This window comes from Hibiscus syriacus, unplaced genomic scaffold, assembly GCF_006381635.1.
Source record: "Hibiscus syriacus cultivar Baekdansim isolate YM2019G1 unplaced genomic scaffold, ASM638163v2 tig00003398_pilon, whole genome shotgun sequence".
Taxonomy (NCBI): domain Eukaryota; kingdom Viridiplantae; phylum Streptophyta; class Magnoliopsida; order Malvales; family Malvaceae; genus Hibiscus; species Hibiscus syriacus.
The window spans coordinates 1,446,580-1,473,730 of record NW_024061969.1 but is presented as its reverse complement, the minus strand read 5'-3'; the positions used below and the strand labels follow the sequence as shown (position 1 = coordinate 1,473,730).

The 27,151-nt window shown below is 32.0% G+C and overlaps 2 pseudogenes; both read right to left on the bottom strand.

The window, feature by feature from the left end:
• Positions 1 to 1,694: 1,694 nt before the first annotated feature.
• LOC120176143 lies at positions 1,695 to 2,885 on the bottom strand (annotated as a pseudogene).
• An 8,554-nt stretch (positions 2,886 to 11,439) lies between these two features.
• Positions 11,440 to 18,930, bottom strand: LOC120176621 (annotated as a pseudogene).
• Between the last annotated feature and the right edge of the window lie 8,221 nt (positions 18,931 to 27,151).

The following is a 27,151-nucleotide window of genomic DNA, read 5'->3' as shown; positions in this document are numbered from 1 at the left end:
AGAACATATACCGAGATTTTTAAGCTCTTGTGTGGAAACAACACCAATTAATGATCAGAGCTCTTAAGAAAAAAATCACTGTTTTTCCAAAACTCGAAAGGCCTATGAACTCCAGGAACATATTTAACACTAAATTGTTTAGTCCATGATCCATTCAAAACCCATAAATCAAAAGACTTATCATTTCCTTCCCCTAGATAAAAAATAGCACTAAGCAATCCATTGAAGTTCAAAAGCTACAAATAGTATTGTGCTAAAGTCTCACCAAATTCAGACAGTGGTAAAGTTAAAAACTTTTCATTAACCATATCAAACTAAAGAATATGGTCATCACTCATCAGAATCCCCAACTGCCTCCCTATAACTCAACTAGAATCATTTTTAAGGGAACATAACTCGACTTGAATGTTCCAATCTGCCATCAACCCTTCAACTAGATTCTCTTCAAAGTAATTAGTAACAAATCTTACAACTTTCAAGTCATCAGCTTTAGAATCATACCTAAAAATCAAGGAAGCCAAATCTAGTAGAATCTACTACAGGAGGTTCTACAAGTGCTCTTTCAATCCATATATTTTGCTTCGAGACAATAGTTTTCAACTTTTTTTATGTTTTCCCATTAAAGATTCATCAAGAAGTATAATTTCATGCACCTGCAATGAGATTCTAAGTAACATAAATATCATATATGAATTTTTTTTAGAGAAATACAGATCTAAATAACATGCCAAACTTTCTTTTATTCTGCAGTCATGTGATGTATGATATAAGGCGTATCTCATTTCAGCAAAACTATCAAACCAATGAGCACCAATCTGTCCAAAATCTCAAAAGATATCATGTAAGGGTTATTCAATTCTGCAGGTATCCTGTGTTCATACATTTCGGGATATAGGTACGAAAATATGATCCTCTAAGGACCCTCTAACGAAATGAAAAAAATAATCAAAATACTCATATTCGACACTTATATCCAAGCACGAACAACCTAAAACAAGACCTCTACAATAATGCATTCTATTTACCTCTAAAACAAATAATTGAGGTCAAGAATGAAAATCATCACACACAAAAAGGTCTGGAAAAACAAACATGCAAAACCAAGCTAACTCTTTATAAGCACACATAGAAGCTCATGTGATTTATCATATATATGCAAAAAAACAATAATTTCCATAAATATTCCACAAGGAAAATGCTTTCATGAAAGTAGTGTTAACCCATTTACCCCTTCAAATACCCTTAACAATGGCTTCACACAAAACAAGACCAAACCATTGACATTGTTTCATTGGATCTAAAGTACATATAATAATAATACTAATAGTTCTTATGTTCAACTTCAAATTACATTCAACTATAAGGGACGTTGAGCTCTCAGAAGCAAATTCAATTACAAAAAGCACTCTTTGTGGTATATGTATGCACCTGCAATCATGATATGCAGGTCAATAGAACTGTAGATCAGAGTTAACAACTAAGAAAATATGTAGGATGTAATTTCGTGGATCCACTAAAATAACCAAAAGCAAACAGAAACCTAAACAAAGCAATATCTAGGGCATGTATATACAATTTAAACAATAACATCAATATTTAATAACATCACTAGACAATATAGTTCACATAAAGTGCATATGAAGAGACCAAATCCCATTAAATATTACCTCTTTTGTTATAGCTCCCCATCTATCTTAGTGTTCAACATCAATTTGATTCATTCGTATTATACATTCCTCATACTCTGATCTTCCATTCAATAGAACCAAACTCTCAACATAAGCAGTAATGTGCATTGTTTTCTGATAAGCGTGAATGCAAAGATTTCTAAGCTCTTGTATGGAGGGATCAAATAAAACTAGTTCTTGATCCGAGCTCTCGAGAAACAACTCACCATTTTTCTAAAACCCCAAAGGCCTCTCAACTCCAAGAACATATTCAACACTGAATTGTTTAGTCCATGACCCATTCATAACCCATAAATCAAAAGACTTATAAGTTCCTTCACTTGGGTAAAAAATAGCACCAAGCAATCCATTGAAGTCCAAAAGTTCCAAATAATATTGTTCTAAAGTCCCACCAAATTCAGGCAGTGGTGAAGTTGAAAACTTTTCATTAACCATATCAAACGAAAGAATAAGGTAATCACTTCCAACTGCCTGCCAATAAATAAACCCATTGACATAATTATTGAACAAAGTAGAAGCAAAAGCATCAACCCCATGAAATGAAATTTCCTTCCATGAATCACTTTTAAGCGAATATAACTCAACTTGATCGATCGAATAACTATAAATGCTCATGAATTCTTCATTTTCCCATTTAAAACAATTAGAAAAAAATATTACAACTTCAAAGTCATCAGTTTGAGAATCATACCCAAAACCAAGGCAATAAAAACTAGTGTATTTTAGTCCATGAGGGCACTGGACTGTGGATTGAGGAAGGATTTTAAACTCTCTGGTAGATGGGTTCCAAAGGGCAACATTATATCTAACTACTGGCTCTGCTAAACATAATATTCCATTACAAGGGCCATGAACTAAAGGTGCATGCAAAAAATTCTCAAAAAAGGATAAGTGAATATTGTGTTTTACTCTAAAGTTTTGGTGTTTCTCGGTCGGAAGTTGAGAGAAATAATGGATATCATGACGGGAGTCACCATGACAACGTTTGAGGAGGAGATTAAGGTTATTGTTTTTAAGGTTGTTATGATGATGTTTGGTAATGAAATGAGGGGTTTCAAAAGATGAAGACCAGGGCTTACAAACTCACCTGAAACGGGTCAAAGATTTAACAGGAATCTTTGAAAGAATCTCCAACACCAACATATCTGGTAATTCGGTTCTAGTTTTGATCAACCCTTGCATCTTCCCTCTTTATCTTCTCTATTTCCTTTGTGTTTTTCAATAGATGGTTTTGTTTGGGGAAAGACGATGAGAACTAATATGAAAGAAAACGAAGACATACAAAACTTATCATAGGTAACATCAAACATTCTCCTATAACAAGAAAACTACAATGGAAACTGATCATAGGTTACACTACTTTGATGGGCCTGGTCCAGACCTTTTAAAACCCATTAGCTTATCATAGACAGGGTTTGCACAATATTGACTATATACAATATATTAGTATTTTAAAATAATTAAAATAATATATTTAATAATAATAATATATCTATAATCATTTATTACATGTTAAACGATTAAACTAATATATTTTATAATAATGTTTTACATTTTTTATTATTAAAGAATATATTTTAACATTATAAAAATAAAACCCTCTTATTTTTAAATGTATTATAAATATAAATGAGTAAATTAACAATTTATATAAGGTCGGGTCGGATCAGTGATTTTTTACCTGAAATATAGTCTCACCCCAACTCGAAATTATCTATTATATAACTCGTCATGCCCTAAACTCAAAATTTAAAAAAAAACTATTTTTTTACAAGAAATTATCATTATCTTCTATTTGAGGTTTTTTAATGATTTCTATTTTTTACCTTTATAAATGAGGGTTTCTGATTTAGGTTATCTTTATATAATTATTAAAGTAATAAATATTACTTTCATTTTATAGAGTCTAAATTAACACGAGATCAAAACAATATTTTATTCAAAGATTTATTTAATTATCATCTAATTTGATATAATTAATTTATTATAAAAGCCTTGATTATTTTTAGAAAAGACTTTTTAGAAAGTATATGTCATTATCAACAAGTAGCTTAATCACATTATTTTTCTTTTACTTCATATTCTTTGAGGTTAATTTTTTTTATTCATTAGTGCATGCTGATGAAGATATAAAAGGAAAATTAAATAAAACTATCAAGGAATGGGTTTGATTTAAATTGATATATTATTTTATTATGTATTATTTTTATAATTTAAACACTTTTATATTTTTAAAGTTAATTTTATTATTTATTACAAATATCATAACTTTTAAGGTTTATTGCAACCTTTATTCAAAGTTTTTATATGGGAAAAACTACAAAATCTGTCAACAATTTGCAGAGGCCTGTAGTTTTACCATTTTTAAATAGTAATTTATGTGGATAGTTTTTAATATTTGTAATCATTTGGGAAGACGAAATCGGTCAAGCGTAACACAAACGAATCTCCCACAGTTGCAGTCCTCCAGTTTTGTTTCTGTTACAAGCAATTTAAGGTGAAGCTTTTGTAAGGGCCTAAATTATTTTTATAACATCTTGAACCATATAATTGTTTCCTGTTGTAAGTCTCATAAATGAATCAATCAAAATAATTTAGAAACTATGTTAGGAAGATGAATCATCAACTATTTAATCTTAAAAATTATTGTGTGTGTGTATATATATATATATATATATAATAATAATAATAATAATAATAATAATAATAATAATAATAATAATAATAATAATAATAATATGATAGTGAAACCCATAGATATTACATCATTCCAATTTTTCAACCATCTTATACATAAACTCAATAACAGAAGATATAAAAGCAAGTACAAATGAAACATACTCACCTGGATTTGTTAAGCCTTATCTAAGCGTTAAGGCAGATTTGAAGTAATCTAGAGGGTTATTAGGGTAATCAGAACATGTTCCATGCTTTAACCATTCACGCTTCCAAAAGCCAGTACCCGGTTGAGTAGGGCTCTTCAAGTCCGTCCATAATGATATTTAGTTGCTTTGAATTGGAGTAAATGCAGTTTTCTAAATTAGAGAAATTTACGTTAGATCATATATATAAATTTAAATACAAATAAAAAAAAGTAAATTAAAAAGGTTGATGAGATGCTTACCTGAAGAACTGCTAGGGAAGTAATGGGTGCCTTGGAGTAAAGAGGATTAGTGGTTGCGTTGTAAGGGGGAATCGGAATGTCGTTGGCATCTTGAGGCCATATACCATGGATGGTTAACACAGTCGGGATAGGAGTACCACAAGCCATGCTGTCGGAATTACACACAGCAAGAGGCCGTTGGATATTGAGTTTATAAAAATGTATGGGGGTTGAGCTGTAACTAGAAATAAGAAACAAATCACCAAAACAACCACCGACTTATAATTCAACAACATTGTTTCAATCGATACTCTCAGAATCAACATTCACTATGTGTATAATATTTACAATGGTCAGTTCCTTTTTATATTGCAAATGTAGCATCAAACTTGTTTCTGTTTCTGTTTCTATTTCAATCTGTTATATTGAAAATGTTGCACCAAACGTGTTTCTATTTCAGTCTGTTTTAAGTGGGATACGCCTGTGTTTTAGTTTATTCAGTCTGTTTGTAGTGGTGGTATACACATGGTTTTCAGTTCGGAAGTTAGGCATCAATAATTTCCAGCCCTTAAAACCCAAACATCACATGTAATTTAATAAAATATAACATTTAACTATCACATGTTATATAGTTTGGCAGCAGCTGTGATTAATCACGCATTTTTAAACCATTAGATCAAATTAAATTCCATTTACAAGAACCAAATATTACAAAACTAGAAACCCAATTACAAATCTAAACCCAAACATATTAAACCCATCAGCCAGGCCCCCACGTGAAGACCCATCAAATTTGGGTTTCCTCATATTCCAGCAGACGCCCAGCCGTTGGATCTAGGGTTGATCCAATGGCCCATATTAGTAATAAAACTAGAGTTTTATTACTAACCCTAATTGCTTCCAGTCGCCGCAAGCTTCTCTATCTTTGGATAAAATTTGATCCAATGGCCCTAGATGCGCCCTCTCCATTTCCCTATGCAACCCCGTCATCGTCATCGTCACCTCCTCTGCATCTCTCGTTGTTCACTGCAGAGGAAAATATGAATGCCTCGGGGAAAAAAATTACCCCATCCTTTGATGTCATTACAGCCGCCAAACCCCAGGTGTGTCCCCCTCGTCAGGTCAAAGAGCCCCGAAATGTGGAAAAGGATGTATTTTCTCCATATATAACATTCAAGAAGATTTGAAGAAGGGATGAGTTTTGGAGAGCAAGAAAAAACAAAAAAAGAAATGTGCAACCCAATCACCATTTTCGAACCAGAGACAAAACTACAAAAAAAGAGAATGAAACCCAGAAAATGATACCTTTGAGGGAGGGTTGTCATCGCTTCTTTGTTGTTTCCAAGGGTAAATCCTCACTTTTAGGATATGATGCTTGTGTTGGTAGTTTAGGGGTCTTGGAAAGTGGGTGTTTTTAGGGTTTAGGGTCTTTGAAAATTTGTTTTAGGATTCAAATCTTTGACTTTTTGGTTCAAAGAGAGGCTCGGTGAGATTTGGGTTTCGAGTTTTAGGAAAGTTTTCCAGTACCGCACCAATTTATGGTGGCAGTCGCAATGGCTGGCTTCTTCTGAATGGAAGAGAAGATGAGATAGAGAGACAAGGGATTTCTACTTTTAGGAAAAAGATGAAAGAGATACAAAGTGTTTCTTAGCCATTTAGGGCATAAGTTTGGGTAACATTTAAGAAACCAAACAGCGCTGTCTTGAGAGGTAGAGACATTAAGTTTAGAGCATGGGTTATTCATGCGGGAAGGGTCTCAACATTTGCAATCCACAATTTTAGTCTCTAAATGAAGCTTTAATCTTTGTATTTCTAGCCAGTTATTTATTTTGCATTTTATTTTAATTTCTTAGGTTAAACTCACTGAGTTGCTCGAGCTGCTAACACAACCAAACAATCTAGTGTTATGCTATAAATTTAATATAACATAACATGAAGACATTGCACGTTTATTACGGGTACAATATTGTATGTTGTTCTACATTCAAAATGGAATTCAAAAACATATGAGGAGATAAATAGTGCAAAAATTGAATTAATTACCTTTAGCCGATGGTTAATCCTAAGGTTTCATTGCTGGGAAGAGAATAACTTCATGTTCAAACATAGCATGCAACAGGTTAAGGGTGCCGATAAAAAGTCGATTGAATCTCATTTGTGAGTGATTTATATAGAGATACACAAACACATTAGAGAGAACCTTGATATACTATGAATCCGTTAATAACATAGCTAGTCGACCGATACCCAATTCTCAACCACCTGTTGGAGGCAATCCATACTCAAGTATAGTAAAGAATGTTTCATCCAAAGCAATTGCTTCATCATCACCTGATTATCAATCCTGACATTCCAAAATCTTCACATGATTGCTTGATCACCACGCTTCACAGTGGAATGGAATTTAGCAAATTCAGCTTCATCCAAGCCTGACTTTGGATGTCCCATAAACCAAAATCACCTTGAATGTCCCAATAAGAGAAATTTGGAGGACATAAATAAGAAAACATATCTTTAAAAAAATGATCATATACCTCACATCAGTCATAACTTGCACTTTGGCACTGCCACCATACAAGTTATAGAAGAACAACTTTGAATTGGATGCTCTTTTGCTCATAAATCACCCTAGCATAAAATAAACACATTAGAGTCATTTCAAAATAAATAAATAAACACAACCATGATACATTGGATGGTATATGATGGAAGTAGGATGGCCTCATTAAATATCAGCCAAAGACACTGCAACATCCTCAATATGTTCCCCGTTGCCTAAGCTTCCATATTCATCTATATATTCAACTATAGACATTGATGTGAAGAATTTATGAGGATATGAATTTTTTTCCTTCTGCCTTTTGAGCTACAAGAAATTTCAGCATATTCTCATGGAATTGTTGATAAGAAAAGGTTAAGTTTAACATTTTGCCAAGATCTCACTTAAATCTTTATGAATTTCGCACTGTGATTTGTGAAAAGAATCACTATAGAAAACATTAAACTATACCATGGGATCCATATCTTCATCATCAGCGGTTGCAAATTTCTGACTTTGTGAGCTTACCTTGGCTGCTGCCTGAAGAAAAATAAAATTTAGTTATCATATATATCATAATGAAATCGTAGGATTTGAGCAATCATAAATAATGCAATGAGAAATATAATATTGGTCATGAACTTCCAATATTTAAAATTAATTAAAACCCCACGATTATTATGTAATACATTTTGCTTCTTCCAAATATTAATCAGTACAATGTACAACCATAGATGTTTTTCTTTGTGTATAGAACATTGCATTTGAATGCATCAATATATATGTACATACACACTGCATTGGATGCATTTAACTTCCTCTTACCATCATAACAGAGAAGAAAAGCGCAGAGATATGTTTTCTTTTCTACAAATTTATCAAGTAAAGTTTTTCGCAAAACATTTCCTCCCAGAACCAGACTGCAATCTTTCATATCCAATATAATAAGCCATTCATTTATGATTAAAAATATGGCTTCATTCAGTTGTTACTTGTTGAAGAATCGAGAAAATAAAACGGAAGAACACAAGAATTTTTAACGAGGTTCAGCAATGTGCTTACGTTCTCGGTGCCTAGGCGGTGCTAGAAGTTTTATTCAATGTCTCATAGGTTTAGGTTACATCTCTATTTATAATAGATAAACTTGGTACATAATTATAAAATTAACCCTTGTATCGTACCAGTAAATTTATGAATCATACCTAACATTACCATCATTGCTTGTATTTTGAGCAATTTTCCTTTTATTTCCTAAAATATGGATAAAAGGAAAAATAGTAATCTAAAATATAACTTTAGGGAACAACAAAATTGCTTTTTAAATTGTTATATTTTTACAAATTTTTAAAAATTCTGCTTATCATGATTTTGCTAAATATGAAAGCACATTATTGTGTTAGAAAGCAATTGAAATTAAATAATTGATCATTTATCAAAACTAAATCCATATTTGTATATTCAAAGGAAAATATTTTTCATTAATTTCTAGCATTCAATTATCTACTTCGCTTTCGTATCAAAGTTCACATTTCACTTAATGAATAGGATGAAGATAAGATCTAAATAATAAAATGTAGTACACTTGCTTGGCTGCCTTTTCATCCTCCTTACGGCAACGCTCCTCTTCCCTGTGCTTATTTTTAAGTTCCTTTTTATGGGCATGGCAACACATTCAATGTAAGTAAAAAGAAGTTAGATTGAAAATCAAATTACTTGATACTTTTTATTCTCTTTCGATTTCCAAGTTTATTTTTTCATGAAACAAACAAGTAGATACATAGAGAGGAAAGGAAATGTACTTTTTTCTTTGAGTTTCACCGGGAACAGACAAATCCAATTCTAAATCGAAAATAACTTCCATTGTTTCTTCGATGAAGCCTTCCATGTTGACAGTATGCGACAAAGAGAGTGTGGCGTCCAGATAAAGCGAAATGTTAAAGAAAGTACGACCTAAGCTAGGGTTTTAAAACAAAGTGTTGACCTTTTTTTGGTAAAGTATAAAAATGGTCCCTCAATTATATGGTATTACTTTATTGAGTCCTTCGGTTATTAAAAATTATAAAATGGTCTTTCAACTATAGGGTGTTGTTTTATTGAGTTTCCCGACTATTAAAAGTTACAAAATAATCATTTGATTGTTCATATGTTAGAAACTCGTTATTTTTCGTTAAAATTTGACATTCGTCTAATCTAGACGTTAGCCTGTTGATTGAGGGTCGATCCACAAAATAGAGCTAAAGCGGTTGTGTAATCATATTTTATCGTATGTTATTCAACAGTTTAACATCTATCTCAGACGGTCATCAATTTATTAACAGAAAATGATGAGTTCGAAACATATAAATAACCATATGATCATTTTATAACTTTTAATAGTGAGTTGACTAGTATGAATAACTATTATGAATAAAATCTCACTTTTCCCTCCCTCTGGATAGAATTTGACATTTCACTTTTTTTTTTTTGCAATCATATGTTGGAAAATTTGGAAGCAGAGGTGTAATATGCTTTTCCAAGAGAATTTTGTAAAGTATGAGGACATACTGGTTCAATGTGTTAAGACTAAAAAATAATATAGTAGCGAGTGAAGCTGTTGGGTTGCGACAAAATGGTGGTGTTGGAGTTGTTGAACAACAGTGGTGTAGGCCTGCCATGAATTGGACTAAGGCTAACACGGATGGAGCCCTTGGGGGTTTGATGAAGATAGTTGCTGCAGGGAGAGTGCTGCGAGACGATCAAGGTGGATGGATCTTTGGGTTTGCTCGAAGCTTGGGTATATGTTCGGTTTTTATGCCGGAGTTTAGGGCTATTCATGACTCGTTAAGTCATGCGTAGCGCCTGGGATTCAGGATTATTGAGGTCGAAACAGATTGTGCAAAGGCGGTAGAGACTCTCAACAACAACATCAAAGCTGTGGCGGGTGGTGCGGTTGTGAGCTTGATCCGGGAACTCCTTCAATGTGACTGGGAAATAAGGATTAAACGTGTTCATCGATACTGTTCTTTATCATTCCCCACCTAGTGGGATCGATGCACTAGTGATTATGGAGAGCAATCCATAGCCTAGTTCTGGTTTTTCCCTGTACTATCAAAAATAATAATAACTTTCTGTTAGCGTTCGCTCGTTAAATAATATAATTTGTTCGTGTTCATTCACTAAAATAATAAACGAATGCAAACAAACATAAACGATCCTACATAAAATGCAACTTTCTTTTAAATTAAGCAAAAATTCTTAAAATAATATAAATAAATAAAGATAAATATAACTTTAACTAAACGAACGGATTACCAAATATAAATGAACATAAATGAACGAATTATCAAACTTTCATTAATGTAAATGAATGAATGAGTCATTTGTTTGTGTTCATTTATTTAATTAAACGAATAGAAAACTTTGTTCATGTTCATTCATTTAATTAAACGAACCTAAAACATTATTCACGAACTACCCACCAAACGGTTCACGTACAGTCCACTTAACATTCAGTTTGTTTATCTCCTAGAGTCAAATCTTTTCGGAGTAAAGCTTTTGTTATGTTTACAGTAAATAATCAAATGTTTTAAAGTCATCAATTTATTATATTTACATATTTTTTAAAAAGTATTAAAAATAATATTTATTAATACAATTTGTTAACAATATAATAATATAGAATTAATTTGTTATATAAAATCAAATATTTTGAAGATATAATATTTAATATATTTTTAAAGTAAATTTTAATTTTAAATATATTCTGAAAGCTAGTTAAATTTTACGTACAACTAATAGGATAAACCAACAAGCTAAAGAAGCAAATGAATACTAAAAATAAGGGCTCTCTCAATTTGCAATGTACACAAAATATTTATAAAATTACTAAAAAGTGCATCGGTGTTTTAGTTAATTCAAACGCTTATTTCCATTCATAGTTCAGACGGATGTAGCTTAAGCAATTCTCATTAATCAAAGCTAATTCACATTAGTAATTAATTTAATGATACCAAAAAAACTATAACAGTAAATACATAGAGGGTTGAATGTCATCTTCTCAGAAAATAACCAAAACTAAATCTCGCCATTGGTTTACAATAAACATGTCCGATCAAGGCAAAGTGTCGGATTTCAGCAGGTCGAACTCACTGAGTTGCTGAAGCTGCTAACACAACCAAACAATCCAGTGTTATGCTATAAATTCAATATAAGATAACATGAAGACATTGCACGTTGGTAGCAGGTACAGTACTGTATGCTGTTCTACATTCGAAATGGGACTCGGGAACAGAAGAGGAAATAAACAGTGCAAATATTGAATTAATTACCTTTAGCCGATGGTTCATCCTGAGGTTTCATTGCTGGGAAGAGAAGAACCTCCTGTTCAAACATAGCATGCAACAGGTTATGAGTGCCGACAAAAAGTTGACTGAATCTCATTTGTGAGTGATTTATATACATATACACAAACAGATTAGAGAGAACCTTGATATTCTGTGAATCCGTTATAACATAGCTAGCCGATCGATACCCAATCCCCAACCACCTGTTGGTGGCAATCCATACTCAAGTGCATTACAGAATGTTTCATCCAAAGCCATTGCTTCATCATCACCTGATTGCCGATCCTGACATTCCAAAATCTTCTTGAGAAAAAGACTCTTACATAATCTAATTAACATTACCTCTACCGCAAAACAGTCATAACTATGTTTGATACCTTCAGTTGTTCAGCAAATCTTTGGTGTTGTACAACGGGATCATTCAACTCAGTGTAAGCATTGCAAAGCTGAGTTAGGAAGTACAAAAACAAACATATGCCCAAGTAAAGTACGGAAGAGACAAAATGAAAAATATTATATTAAAAAGAATAAAGCTCAAAACATACTTCATGTTTGTTGATAAACAGCTCAAAACGTTCAGTCAACCCTGGTTTTGACCTATGCCATTTTGCCAAAGGACTCATTATTTCAGGATGGTTGATGATGAAAGTAGGATTCACACACGTCTCTTCTAGAAAATGCCCCACAAGCTGCATTAAAAAAATAAGAATGAATAAAACTTTTATTAAAAAAAAAAACAAGCATTCATACATAGGAAGAGGGGGGACAGAATTTTGGACCATGGACTTCCTCAAAGAGGGAAATTTCATGGTGTGTAGTGCCCACTGGATTGCATTAAGTTTATTACTAAATGAGAAGTTCTTATAGTGCCTTGATTCACATAAATATTTAAAGAGGAAGAGGAGAGACAGAAGAAATACTTTATCCAACAATCGTGCTATTGTTTGAGGAGGAAGGAATTTAATCTCGAACTTTGCACATGCATCTGCCAAATACTTGTTAGCTTCATCACTGGAAAAGTCTTTGGTATGTTGAGGTTAGCCATCTTCTCTAATTCTGCTACCATGTCAAGCCTCCTGTAGAAGTTAGTGTCAAATTTATTAGCAAAAGACATTTCCAAGGCTGTTTTCTGCTTTGATCACATCATAAGTAAAGATGTATAAACCTGAAAGGTGGAGTGAAATCTATCTCAATTGGATCATTATAAAGGCCATTTGCATGATATTTAATTTTATAGCCACTAGTAAGTTCCTGGACCATCCCTGTTGCAGATTGATCAAGTCGGAGGAAGTCAAAATATGAAAATGATAAAATATCAACAAACAGAAAATTATTGCCCGCCATTCTTCTTACCACTCTACATTTTCTCAGTGACCTCCATCAGGTCATTATAGTCTGCAAAAGCCATATAGAACTCACAGGTAGTGAATTCCGGATTGTGAGTTAAATCAATGCCCTCATTTCTAAATTGTTTTCCAATTTCACAGACACGATCAAGTCCACCAACTACTAGCTCCTTAAGATATAACTCAGGTGCAATGCGCATATAGAGCCTCATATTAAATTCATTGTGATGGGTTGCAAAGGGATGGGCAGCTGCACCTCCAGCAATCATGTTCATCATGGATGTTTCAACCTAATGATAAGATGCTCACATTAACGAAACCAACACAAAAGAAGAATTATAAAGAAAATTTATAATGTGATACATTGACAAATGACTAACCTCCAGGAAATCAAGATTGTAGAGAAAACTCCTTACATAAGAAATGATCTTAGATCGGGTCTTGAACATTTGACGAACCTCCAGGTTTAACATCAAATCAAGATATCGTTGGCAATATTGTGTTTCCTAGCATGAAAACAAAAGCCAATGTAAACCAATTGAATTCAGGGAGATTGAGAAAAAAGGTTAGAATGACTACCTCATAAATGCATCACACGGTTTTTGACTAATATTAGTCAATAGGACGAATCAAAAAAAAATATTGTCAATTGGAAAAATACAATAACGTGTGCATATGAAAAGGTCGGTCCTAAATAACCATCCCATTTTTCATCGAACAAAATAAACAATGTGACATGCATTAGTTGGCATGCTAAGCAAAGGATTCCAAAACAGCTAAAAGCTTTGACATGGTGCCAGGAAGCCAGTAGAATTTCAACATATCCAGAAAAGCTTTTATGATTAAGGAAATGATACCTGATCCTTCAAAATATATGTCTCAGGATTCCTGGTACTTCCCGGGAACCATACATCAGTTTTCTGAAAATAAATGAGGAAACATTGTTTTCATCAAAAGGTCTTAATAAAAATCAGACAATTACACCACATTGGTTTACCTGCACACTGGCATCAGGGCCTGCTTTTTGCCTTGTCATCATATGGAGACAATGGGATAAAACTATAAACGACTTTGGAAAGATACTCAACCCTCCTCTCTTAGTTTTGCCTAAAAGAAACAAAGAACAAGTTTTAAAAAGTGAGAAACAGAGTTACAAGAGGCAAAGTTTTCTAGAAAATAGTTCAGTTTAACATGAAAAGAATGATGCGGAGAAAAGGATTGTTTAGGAGAAATGTATATAATTTCTCCAACCTGGAAATCCAGTGACGCCAACTATATCACCACGCTTCACAGTGGAACGGAATCTAGCGAATTCAGCTTCATCCAAGCCTGACTTGCTGCTGTAACAGAAAAAAAAAGTATAAAAAAGGAAGAGATTATTGATGAGAACAAAGCTGGGCAGTGGAAAGAAAGGAAACAGCACAAGAAACAAAAAGGCGCATAACAATCACTAATTTAAGCTAAAGTAGTTCAATATGATGCCATGGCAATGCCTCCAAAATATAGATTTGCAGCAGAATCAGATTACAATATATCAGAAAGCTTAGAAATAGAAGATTATTCTGTGCATAAAGGAGAGCAAATAAAATATCATATTGTAATGAAATTCCAACCATAGACTTGATAGAATAAAAGTATTTTCAAGAAATCAATTAGTTAGCAAGATACTGACCCAAAAATATAGTTTTTTTAGCTATGAAATGGAATATATAGAATATCTAAGCCATGCTTAATTATTTAGCTGGATGAAGCACACAAAAAAAAAAGTTTTTTTTGTTACAATTGATTGTGAAATGCAGAGAAAATATAATATCAAGGATAAAGTAAATCCGCATTACTTTGAATGTCCCGTAGCCCGTTTAGCCCGCGGGTTTTAACGGTACGGGCTTAAACGGAGCGGTTTAAAAAACCCGCAATCATAAATGGATTTGAATTCTAAGGCCCGCAGCCCATCCATTTAACCCGCGGGTTAAACGGGCTTACCCGCGGCCCGTTAAATAAAAATAATTTCAAATGTTTTAAATGCAATAAAAAATAATGCTCTAACTTGATATACCTTTAAAAATGATCCAGTAACTTGAAAAGGAAGGTAGCACCGTCAAAATAATAAATAATATTTAAATTTTATTTTAAATAGCCGGAAATGTTTATAAAATAATATTTTTTTAATTTTTTTAATCATTAATATATATATATATATATAACGACATAATTACTTAAACTCAAATTAAAAAAATAATATTCACTTATATCACCAAATTGAAAAACAAATAAAACAATAACCACATTATACTTTTATAAAACACGATTATTCAAGGCCATAATATGAAGACACAGAAGTGTCTGCAAGTAGAAATTCAAACAGAAAAATTCAACAAAGTCAAACATTATACAAATATAACAAATTTTCTTTTGTAAAAACCTTTAAAAGTTGAAAAGTATGTTTTCAATTTTTTTTACTTTTCTTTCTTATTTTTAATTCAAATATTACGTGTCATGTGATATATTATTATAATATCACGTGACCTTTTATAATTAAAGAACGAAATGGATAACATACTTCATGAAAAAAATAAAGGTCAAAATTAAATAAAAAAATCCTTAAATACCAAAGTGATAATGATGTAAATTTTATAAGACTAAAATACTATATAAATCTTTTAATTTTTATTTTTTAAAATGAAGAATAATTTGATCATTGTAAATGAAAAAAATATATCAAGCAACGGTAGAATTATGACAAATGCCCTAATAAATTTAAGAACTACAATGGTTATAAGTAACATCATATTTATAGGTAATTTATTTTATTTTTCTATAAAATTCTTTAAGTTTATTTTCTCTAAAATTTTATAAATTTTAAATTAAGAGGGCTATTACGGGCTTCGCGGGCTACCCGCGATTATACCCATTAAACTCGTGGGTTTAACGGTCTGGGCTAAAAAGCCCGCAATTTAAACGAGCTTCAGTTTTTTATGTCCAAAACCCGCACGAGTCGCGGTTAAACGGATAGCCCGCGGACCTTAGCCCATATACCCACCTCTACCCATAAACCTTCGCATAACAAGAGAAATTTGAAGGAAATAAATAAGAAAACAATGGTCATATACCTCGCATCAGCCATAACTTGCACTTTTGCACTGCCACCATGCAAGTCGTAGAAGAACAACTTTGAACTGGATGCTCTTTTGCTCATAATTCGCCCTAGCATTAAATAAACACAATAGAGTCATTTCAAAATAAATAAATGAACACAACCATGATACATTGGATGGTATATGATGGCAGGATTTTAAATAGCGTTTGCGGTCACGTTTTCGGTCGCGTCGCGTTTTTCGCAGTTGCAGACATAACATGTGCCATCACATTCACTGTGGGTGTCGCAGTCGTGAACTTTTTAAATTTTGCACAACTTATCTTAAAACATAATAAAAATAATTATAATTATAATGAATCATTTTAATGATTTTTAAAATGTTTTCTAAGCGAAATTGACATATATATATATATATATATAGTTTAACAAAGAAAACAAAACAAAACAAAATCGTAAACAATGTAGATTATTTGATTTTTTAGGCTTTTCTAAGTAGGGTATGTATTTATTTTAAAATATCAGAATATAAGGCCTAAAATAAAATAGTTCAAAATATTAAAATATAGAATTAAAATGACTAAAATATAATAAAGGAAAGCATAGAGATCAAAATAAAATAATAACAGTGAGTAGATTATAAATAAAAACAATGACCAAAGTAAAAGAAAATAAAAATATCACAGTTAATTTCGAAATAGAAAATATAAATGAGTGATTAAAATAAAACTAATGAAACTAGAGCATAATATTCAAAATAATTAAAAAAATGAGGAAGGGGTGACTATTTCATAAAAAGGCACATAAATGTTAAGGACCTAAGAAGGATTAATCCTAAAACTTCTTAATAAACACTTCATTAAAAATAAGGTAAATTATCATGATCGGATTCTATAATCCAGAATAAAATTCATAATAGTCCAAACCCAATTACAAAAATATAAATATGCGACTAAAGATGGGGGACTTAAATGAAATTAATCCAAAAATAAATTAATATAACCTAAAACAATACCCTCTGTGTACTTCATCTCTTCTATTTCTCTCCCTCTCCATCTCACGAACGACGCTCACCATGGAGACTCCAAGCCTCTCGATCGTCGCCCACCGTTATTAACGGTAGATAACGGTAATAGCGTCCCGTTATCGGTGCTATTCACCGTTACCCCTTAGATTGCAGACGCGATCGACCAATTTTGGCGTGAATCCACTGCCCACCGTTATTTTCCCGAATTTCGGTTTCGGACGGTGACGCTACCGCAAAATAGCGGACACTATCGCGTTTTCGTCCCGCTATTTTAAACCACGTATGATTAGAGTAGGAGGGCCTCATTAAATAATAGCCAAAGACACTGCAACATCCTCAATATGTACCCCATTGCCTAAGCTTCCATATTCATCTATATATTCGACTATAGACATTGATGTAAAGAATTTATGAGGATATGGATTTTTTCCTTATGCCTTTTGAGCTGCAGGAAATTTCAGCCTATTCTCATGGAATAGCTGATAAGAAAAGTTTAAGTTTAACATTTTGACAAGAGCTCACTTAAATCCTTATTAATTTTGCTCTGTGATTTGTGAAAAGAATCACTATAGCAAACATTAAACTATACCATGGGATCCATATCTTCATCATCAGCGGCTGCAGATTTCTGATTTTGTGAGTTTACCTTGGCTACTGTGTGAAGAAAAATATAATTTAGTTATCATAGATATCATAATGAAATCGTAGGATTTGAGCAATCATAAATAACGCAATGAGAAAGATAATACTGGTCATGCACTTCCAATATTTAAAATTAATTAAAACCCCAGGATTATTATGGATTCCATTTTGCATATGCCATTTTAGTGATCAGTACAATGTACAACCATAGATGTTTTGCTTTATGTATAGAACATTGCATTTGAATGCATCAATATATCAGTACATACACACTACATTGGATGCATTTAACTTTCTCTTACCATCATAACAGAGAAGAAAAGCGCAGAGATGTGTTTTATTTTTTTACAAATTTATCAAGTAAATGTTTTCACAAAACATTTTCTCCCATAAACAGACTGCAATCTTCCATATCAAATATAATAAATCATTCATTTTTGAGTACAAATATGGCTTCTTTCAGTTGTTACTATCATTGCTTGTATTTTGAACCCTTTTCCTTTTATTTCCTAAAATATGGATAAAAGGAAAAAAAGTAAAAGTCTAAAATATAACTTTAGGGAACAACAAATTTGCTTTTTATCGAAATACTTGTTATATTTTTACAAATTTTTAAAAATTATGCTTATCATGATTTTACTGAATATGAAAGCACATTATTGTGTTAGAAAGCAATAGCTAGAAGTAACTTGAAATTAAACAATTGATTAATTATCAAAACTAAAATCTTATTTGTATATTCAAAAGGAAAATATTTTTTCATTAATTTCTAGCATTAAAATATCCACTTCGTTTTCGTATCGAAGTTCACATTTCGCTTAATGAATAGGATGAAGATAAGATCTAAAAAATAAAATGTAGTACACCTTCTTGGCTGCCTTTTCCTCCTCCTTACGACGACGCTCCTCTTTCCTATTCTTATTTTTAAGTTCCTTTTTACGAGCACTGGCAACACATTCAATGTAAGTAAAAAGAAGTTAGATTGATAATCAAATTAGCCAATACTTTTTATTCTCTTCTGATTTCCAAGTTTATTTTCTTAAGAAACAAACAAGTAGAGACGGAGGGAGGAAATGAAATGTACTTTTTCTCTGTGTTTCACCGGGAACAGACGAATCCAATGCTAAATCAAAAACAACTTTCTCCGTTTCTTCGACGGAGCCTTCCATGTTGACAGTACGCGACAAAGAGAGTTTGGCGTCTAGATAAAGTGAAATGTTAAAGAAAAGACAACCTGAGCTAGGGTTTTAAAACAAAGTGTTGACCTTTTTTTGGTAAAGTATACAAATTGTCCCTCAATTATAGGGTTTTACTTTGTTGAGTCCCTCGGTTATTAAAAGTTATAAAATGGTCATTCAACTATAGGGTGTTGTTTTGTTGAGTTTCCTGACTATTAAAAGTTACAAAATGATTATTCGACTAGTCGTATGTTAGAAACTTATCATTTTTCGTTAAAAATTAATAGTCTTTTAATCTAGATGTTAGCCTGTTGATTAAGGGTTGATCCACAAAATAGAGCTAAAGTGGTTTGGTGATCAGATTTTAGCATATGACATTCAACAGATTAATGTCTAGCTCATATGATCGCCAATTTTTTAACAGAAAATGATGAATTCGAAATATATGAATAATCAGATGATCATTTTATAACTTTTAATAGTTAGCGGACTCAACAAAGGAACATCTTATAGTTGAGAGACCATTTTGTAACTTTTAGTAGTCAAATGACTTAATAACATTACTCTATAATCGAATGACCATTATTGTACTTATTCTTTTTTTTCAATATAAATATTGGACTATGTTAGTATAGTAAATCCATATAATAATACAAGTTTTTACTATATGAAAATAGTAATGATTATCAATAATCTCTAGAGTAAAGTGGTTAAAAGTTCTTATTTGACATTTCATTTTTCTCCTAAATTGTAAGTTCAATAATTATTATGAATAAAATCTCACTTATCCCTCCATATAGATAGGTTTTGTTCAAAAAAAAAAAGGAAAAAAAAGAAAAACAATGATAATGATTTGATGAACCCGGGAATGGAGTTCCCTTAGGGCCCAAAGTGATTCGGTCTATGTAAAAATTTATATATTCGATAAATTTTAGTCTACTATTATTTTGGTTCATGTAAAAATAAATATTTAAATTAAAAAATAAAAAAAAAAATATTAAATATTTAATTGAGTAGGGACCATACTAAAGATGAATAATCTCATGTTATCAATTTTTTGCTCTAATAACAATTTAGGTCATTGTAAGTTTAAATATGAGACAAATAAGCACTGTCTTGTGAATTTTGAGTTTAAATCCTAATAAGTCATTATATTTTTCTTAAAAGATTCAATATTTTGGCCCATACCAATATTTAATCATGGCTCCGTCCCTGGTTGAACTCATCAAATATCATTAATGATAAAATAGAATGCTATTATTCTCTTTAAAGATTTTGGATTCGAGAAGCTATGTATGCATAATGTTGTCAATTGATTAAGAAAATTCTATGCATATACTATTTTTAGTCACCTTTTTATACTGATAAGATTTAAAGTTAAAAACGGTTATCATTTTATTTATTTTATTTGGTAAAAACCGGTTTAAAATGTTAGGATTCATATGTTACATTTGAATTTAATAAAAAAATTCATGTGTTTTCAAGGGGTTTTTTATTTAAATATTCCTTCATAGAAGATTACTATCAAAACAATATTTATTTTAAATTATCTTCTAAATTAATATTCTTACATCACTTTAGATAAAAATTAATATTCCTGCAATGACCTTGAAAGGCTGACTAGGAATTTTATTTGGGGCCATACGAATGAGAAGAATAGTGTCCACCTTGTTAGCTGGAATGTTCTTTGCAGCTCGGTCAAAGGAGGTGGACAAAAGCATCTACGGACCCAAAACGAGGCTTTCCTTTTTCAAACTTGCATATAAACTTACTAATAGAAATGATCTTTTGTGGGTGTAGGTTGTGTGTAATAAATACAAGATGGACAAGTTACTTCCGGAAGAATTGCAAAAACGGGTGTAGTAACCGATTTTCGACGATACGAATTTTTTGGAAAAAAATGAACTAAGAAAAGAAATGAGAGTCGCCATCAATCATTTTTAAGGTAAGATTGGACACTTAAAATCATGTAAATTTAATAAAATATTTTATTTTATCAAAAATACCAAGTTTTGGTATGCAAAATCAGAAATTTGGTTCGGGAGTCAGTTACGCGTGGGGAAGGATTAGCACCCCACAGAGCCCAAAATTGGTACCTACTCGATTACCCTATATTTTAAAAATTGAAAGTTTTGAGTTCAAAATTTTATTTAATTTAAAATTCACTATGTATGCATATTTTAAAAAAAGATGTCGATTTACCAAAACTAATAACGACCACCCCAAGCAAAAGCGGAAGTTTCGTTATCAATCACAATAAATTGACATTGCCTTAGTAATTAAAAAAATCATGATGTGGGGCTTTGCAAAGGATGTTGATTTACTTTGAGAATCAATAGCGGTTACCCCGGACAAAAACGGGGATACACTATTAACCTTTAATAAAATGAACATTGTAGAATGAAATAAATCAAAATATAAAATTTAAAATAAGATACTTCAGAAAATTAAAAGATGGAATTTAAAGGATTGAAATTTCAATACTAATAAGTAAAGGCACAAATTAAAATAACATAAATTTAAAGGTTAGAAATGTAAATAACAGAAAATAAATCAATCGAAATATAAAATTTGAAGTTAGGGGTTATTAAATAGAATTTTACCTAGACCATGAATAATGTGGATCATACCCAAGGCGGGTCACCATAAGGTCATATTATAATAAATAAATAGAACGATAGCCAAATTAGGAAATAAACAGTGGCCAAAATGCATAAATTAAAACTACCATGTCAAAATCATAGGTAAATAAAGAAAATTGAACTGATTAGTGACTAAAATAAAACAAAATAAAAATAGGGATCAATTTCAAATACAGAGCAAACGGATGATGACTAAATTGAAACAAATAAGAATAATGAGTCAAAATAAGAATAAACCAACAAAATGAGATCCCAGTGACCAAAACGTAAAAACACAGTTAATTAAGGGGGCCTATATAGTGTTTGACCCTAAATCTAATGACTTAAACATAAAACGTGGGAAAAAAGGGATCTAAATAGGATTAACCCCAAAACTTTAATATCTAACCTAAATATATTAAAGTAAAAAACACTAAAATTAAACTAACCTAAAGTAAACTTATATCCAAATCATATTCAATCATGCATTGACCAATTATCGACATGTACCGTAAAGCATGCATAGAGTAGTAAAGTATTACCTCAAATTTCGAGCTACATCGATCGATCATTTACTCCATTCGATCACTCTCGAACTTGAATTCGATGTCCCATGATATCTCGGATACATAACAAAAGAAATTACATCAGAAATGGAACTTAATCATGAAAATAATATCGAATAAGGTAAATAAGTGAAAAATATCTTATCGGATTTGAATTTGGAAAATTTACATTGGATTCAGACTCATGATGTTGAAAAACATATAATATGACATTTCAAAAATTTTGAATTTTTAGTCAAAGTTAACGATCAAACTTGATCAAAGTCAAAGTTAACAGATCAGGTCAAAGGATCAGATCGATTTTGGTTGACTCAGACCGGTTCGGGTTAACTCGGCTTGATGTGATAAACTCTTGCAGTAGTTTTCGATGCAGCCTCAAAATGTACCAGGCCTGCCACCTTTTCCACTTCTAGCCTTCTGAGGTCCTGCTACAGACTGCTTTGGAAATAATTCTGGACACTCCCTTTTAAAATGACCAGGTTGTTTGCAATGAAAATATTTTCCCTCAGCAACCAAACACTGGCCTGTATGTCGCTTTCCACAATATTCGCATTCAGGAACAAGTCGTACTCCTGAACTTCTAGTACCCATTGAAATTGCCTGTCTCTGCTTAAACTTTCCTCCAGAAAATCATTTTCTGCCCGTGGATACTGAGGAAGCATAATTTTTCTGTTGCTGACCCTTGTTGCGTTTGGTAAAGGGTGCAGGTGCAAAGTATGAGCTTCCAAACCTTTTGTTAGTCTGAGCCTTCTTCGCCTCTATATCTTTAAGGTCAACTTTTTCCATAGCTTTAACCTTGTTTACCGCTTCTTGAAAAACAGTGAAATGATGAGAAACCAAAATTCTCTTATACTGAGAATCCAATCCAGAAACAAATCTATAAATTCTAGATTTCTCAGTCGGAATAAGCTCCGAAACAAAATGACCCAGCTTGTGAAATTCACATTCATACTCATAAACTGTTATGCGGGATTGCTTTAAATTTAGGAATTGTGGCATCATCTCATTGACAAATACGTCCCCAATATACTTTTCCTTGAATTCACTCAGAAAGAATTCCCATGTTATCTACTCAGTGAAAACTCATGCGACTGCTGTATTCCACCACACACTGGCTTGCTCCATCAGTAGAGACACAACCCCTTCTAATTTTCCTTGATCATCACAAGGAATCTTGTTGAGCATATTATTGATATCATTCAACCAGAAATCAGGAGCCATCGGATTAGCATCCGAATCACCTCGAAATTCAGGTGCTCTCATCTTCCTCAGTTCTTTCGGAACTGACACTAGGGGTCGACGGTTAATAATAGTGTCTAGTGCTTGTATGAACAATCCCCGATCTTGAACATGCATATCCTGTTGATTCAGATTAGACAGCTCTACATTCGGCTGAGCATTGGGTGGATTCTGATTCACCTCGTTACTCCCACTCTGTACAGGAGTAACATGCTCGCCTGCCCTACTCGATTCTTGATGATCTGACATCTGAACACAGTCAAAATCATCGTCCATTAGTAAAGAGTAACTTTACTCCTAATAAGCTTCATCACAATATATATACAACTATCAGTAACTTTTGACATCCTAGTGGCATGTATATACTTTTTATTTCAAAACAAACTCGGTTTAGTCCTAGAATTGGCTAAATCTGTAGCTCTGATGCCAATAAATGTAACACCCATAATTCGTATAATTATACCTGTACTGATTATAAATGTTATCCGAATTTCTAAAACCATTTTACAATTCAAAAACGATTTAAAATTTATTTTCTTAAAATGATAAATGATATTATAAAATATTGTATCAAATAAACCATGTTTTGTTGTAACCAATTTAGTTCAAAAGATTTCTTTATGAATAGTGAACAATACCCGTGAACAGTGGGGGAATCGGTTCCCTGTTGGGGGGAATCGGTTCCCCTTTTACATTCTGGAAAATTTGCTAAAACGTGGTTACTGTTCATTGCTTCAGTAACTCCGAAAATACATATATGTTCATAAAATTCCATTTTTTTTTATGTTTTCCAATTTTTGTTCAACAAAGCAAATAAAAAATAATAATTACATGCCACTAATTAAGTCTACAATACGTCTTAGGATGTCTTACTGATAAAGAAATATACTTCTTGATGCTTGATGTTGCTTTGAACTCTCTATTCCTCTACGGGCTTTTTACCTACGCGTGAAAATCATCACACACTAAGTATATAATTAGTGAGGCAATTAAAACAATAAATAGTGCAATACAATTCATGCATGAATTTATATTTCAAATCTAATGCCATAAAACCATGCTAATAGCATATTCAATATTTTTACCATGATCAAAATATCATAATTGAATATAAAAATATTATTTCCAAAATACTTGCCATTCATTCCAATAACTCGTAAGCTTATTTGTAAAACTTACCATTTATTAACCAATAAACCATAAACCATAGACAATAGCCCAATATAAAACCCCGAGGACCCTGGGTACACGAGTCGAATATAAGCACCGTAGTGCTATCCCGTATGACAGATAAGTTCGTGTCCACCATAATCCGTATGACACATAAGGTCGTGTCCACCATCTGTACTAAGTATCCTTAAGTACAGTCCCGTATGGCACATAAGGTCGTACCCACCATATACACTAGGTATCCTTTAGTGTATCCCGTATACAGCCTGCTGCTGGACTCTATGGCATGCCAACTATACCCTGTCCCTCAATGACTTACTTGGGTGTACAACCTATTTTATTTGATCCATCCATGGCAAAGTATATTATCAATATTTGACATTGGGCAGTTCATACCCGAAATAACATTCCTGGTAAAATATCACATTTTCCAACTCAATGCATTATAATTTCAATCTCTGACATATCAATGTCATGTCAATTTATAAAAAATATGATATAATATCATGTTGTATTGCACTCACCTTGACACTTTATAATTTCATGCATGTATTGCACCCACCTTGACACTTTATAATTTTCCAAAATATAAGCCTCACTATTATCCACAATAACCCTTTTCTTTTATACTCGAATCGTTTTGAACACCGAGTAAATCACTCTGTACAAAATATAAATTCATACCTATATATGTTAGTATTGTACTAACATAAAAATATTTCCAAAATAAATTCCATAATCGTACTTCAACTATTCACCATAAAAATACTTTATTAGTATTGGAACCAATTTTTCCAATTTACTCAAAATGGTCCTTCACCATTTTACCACCTAAATCCTTAATACCAAAAATTCCAGCATAACACATCAATTATATAACACTTACACAACAATCCCTCAATTTTCTAGAATTTACAAATTAATCTCCAACTTTTCAAAACTTACAAAATGATCCTCAAATTTTCTAAAACTTGTAGCATACTTCCTTCATCATTTTCAACCCATGTATAATTTTTCCATAATTTTTCTCACTCAAACAATCCATGACCAAAACTCATTGAACAAGTTCTAAAAAGATTAAACATGTTCTAATCATCACACATGCTTGAATATGAATCTACTACCCCACAACAATAAAAAATCCATCATCAATTTCATGATCATTTATAAGAATACAAACCCTTAAATTTTGGATCTTTGAACACCAACAAGATTACCATGCAATATTGGTACCAAAAGATAGAGTTTTTCATGTATAACAATTTTCTATTTACAACTTACTCAAAATCCTAAGTAAATTACTTGAAATTTGAGTTTAATCTTTCCCTTACCTTGAAAGAGAACCCACGGCTGATTTGGAGAAAAAGATAGCAAATTTGGGTGCATTCATCTTATTTTACTCTATATTCCACTATAAATGAATATTATATTCATTTAATTGGGATATGACCAACTCACCCTTAATGAATCTTCCTATTTACTATAAAACCATGACAACTCATCCTCATCATAATTCAAAGTCAAAGATGAAATATTTTGACTTTAAATTTCCGAATTTTCCCATGAAATTTCAAAACTTGCATTTTAGTCACTAAATTCCACTGTTTCGATTAAATCTAAAAAACTGCATATTTCTAGACCAAAATTATCTGATCCAAAATATTAAAATAATATTTCCAACTATTTTATAACATCTTTCAAATTTTTGTAATATTCCAATTCAATCTGAAATTACCGATTCCTTACCGGTTTTAACCATTTCTAATTTTTTCTTTACCAAATTCCAAATTCAAAATATAATTCTATAAAACCCCACTCTCAAGAGTAAACTATATATTTATGAAATAAAATTCTTTTCAAGAACTTTACCACTTAATTACCTAAAATTTCTTCCAAGTTTTATACTTTGACCATCAAACTTTCAAAAGTTACATTTTGGTCACTAACCAAAATTTGGGGTATTACAATTGTCCTCTCCATAAATAAAATTCGTCCTCGAATTTTTTTAGTACATTTATGATAAAAACATATGAGGATATTGCTTCCTCAAGTCTTCCTCTCTTTCCCACATAGCTTCCTCGACTTTATGATTTCACCAAAGTACTTTAACAAGGCGAATTGTCTTGCTACGCAATTCTTTGATTTCTCTAGCTAAGATCCGAACTGGTTCTTCTTCATAAGTCAAATCTGGTTGGATCTCAAATTTCTCTGGTGCAATGACATGTGAAGCATTTGATCAATACTTTCTAAGCATTGACACATGAAACACATTATGAACCTTATCCAATTCTGGAGGTAACGCTAACTGATACGCCACCGGTCCAACTCTCTTTAATATTTCATAAGGTTCAATGAATCTTGGACTTAGTTTTCCCTTATGCCCAAAACGAAATATCTTTTTCCAAGGTGATACTTTAAGAAAAACTTTATCACCTTCATGGAATTCAATCTCTTTTCGTTTTAAATCTGCATAAGACTTCTGACGATCAACTACAATCTTGAGATTATCTTGGATTATTCTCACTTTATCCTCAACCTCCTTCAATAAATCAGAACCAACAAGATTTTGATATTTCAACTCGAACCAATTTAACGGTGTCCGACACTTTCTTCCGT